We start from the raw sequence: 1,701 nt of genomic DNA, 5'->3' as shown, positions 1-1,701 counted from the left end.
ACGGTCTCTCCTGCCCGGGCTGGCTTTGAACCGTGATCCTCAGATCTCAGCCTCCTGAGTAGCTAGGATTACAGGCGTGAGCCACCAGCGCCTGGCTTCTTTTTGCTTTTGTGGTGCTGAGGAATCGAACCCAGGGCCTCATGCATGCAAGGCAAGCGCTCTACCACTGAGCCACCTTCCCAGCCCTCTGCCTTTCTTTTCTATGTAGATATGTAGATACAAAGTACAAGGTTGGGAGCAATGGGATATACTTGTAGAGATCATTTACCTCTCTCTACTAAATAAAAATCATCTCTATTTACCTCTTACATTAAGGGCACTGACCCTTTCTGTCCTACTTAAGGACCAGGACATGAAACATATATTTTATCTTTAGTAGTTTGAATGTACTTTGTAGGCCATATGCCCTATGCATTAGAAATGTTTAGCTGGAGCTGGGCACCTGTGGCTCACACCTGTAATCCTAGCTACCCAGCAGGCTGAGATCTGAAGATCACAGTTTGAAGCCAGCCTGGGAAGGAAAGTCCTTGAGGCTACCTCCAAACTGGAAGTGGTGCTGTGGCTTAAAGTGGTAGAGCTCTAGCCTTGAGTGAAAAAGCTCAAGTACCATACCCAGGCCCTGCAACCAAAAACAACAAAAAAAGAAATGAGTAGCTGGGGCTGGGGTTATGGCTCAAATGGTAAGCATCTGCCTTGTGTGCAAGGCCCTGAGAGCCTTGAGTTGAATCCCCAGTACTACTAAGAGAGGAAGGAGGGATGGAGGGAGGGAGAAGGAAAAGATACAGAGAGAGAAAAAGAATGTGATTAGGATGATATTTAAGATTTAAGAGATTAGAGTGGGAAAGGGAGCATGATATCTAATTAGGGATGGGAAGAATGTAGGATGACTCCCAGCTTTCTGTTTTGGAAAACTGTTGAGTTCTGGAGGCGGAGCAGGTTTTGGGGGGAATGGAAAGGATTTGACTTCAGTTTTAAATAAATTTCACTACCAGTTTATGAATGTGTAATATGGTTTCCTTGGAGACTTAAGTATGATTATCTTGGATCTCTGAATTAGGGAAAATTGGCATCTTTCTTATAGTTGATCTTTTTAACTGTATCCAAGTACTGAATCTGTTTTTCTATTTGTTCATGTTTACAAGTTTAACACATGCTTAGATTTCCATGAGAAAGATACATTAAAATTTTCATTCTATTTGGAATTCATTTTGTAGATTTAGCTTATATTTAATTCCTTTTCAAAAAATTTCTAGTCATTAGATGACTTATTTTTATTTTTTGGTCAGTCATGGGGCTTGAACTCTGGATCTGGCACTGTTTTTAAGCTCTTCAGCTCAAAGCAAGTGCTCTACCACTTGAGCCACAGTGCCACTTCCAGTTTTCTGGTGGTTAATTGGAGATAAGAGTCTCATGGACATTCCTGCCTGGGCTGGCTTTGCACCGTGATCCTCAGATCTCAGCCTCCTGAGTAGCTAGGATTACAGGTGTGAGCCACTGGCGTCCTCCTAGATGACCTTTTTTAAACTGCAAGTCTTATGTGCTCTACCACTTGAGCCACACCACCACTTATATGTTTTTCTGAGTAGTTAATTGGAGATATGTGGGGGGGCTGGGAAGTTGGCTCAGTGGTAGAGCGCTTGCCTTGCATGCCTGAGGCCCTGGGTTCGATTCCTCAGCACCACATAAGCAAAAAGAAAAAAG

At 43.2% G+C, this 1,701-nt stretch overlaps 1 protein-coding gene across 1 annotated transcript in view; it reads left to right on the top strand.

The window, feature by feature from the left end:
• Positions 1-1,701, top strand: part of Fancm (Fanconi anemia, complementation group M) — a 63,527-nt gene that overhangs the window by 2,651 nt on the left and 59,175 nt on the right. The window lies entirely within an intron of this gene.

Source organism: Dipodomys ordii, unplaced genomic scaffold (assembly GCF_000151885.1).
Source record: "Dipodomys ordii isolate 6190 unplaced genomic scaffold, Dord_2.0 Scaffold16, whole genome shotgun sequence".
NCBI lineage: Eukaryota > Metazoa > Chordata > Mammalia > Rodentia > Heteromyidae > Dipodomys > Dipodomys ordii.
The sequence above is the reverse complement of the archived record's forward strand: the minus strand, read 5'-3'. Positions and strand labels throughout refer to the sequence as shown.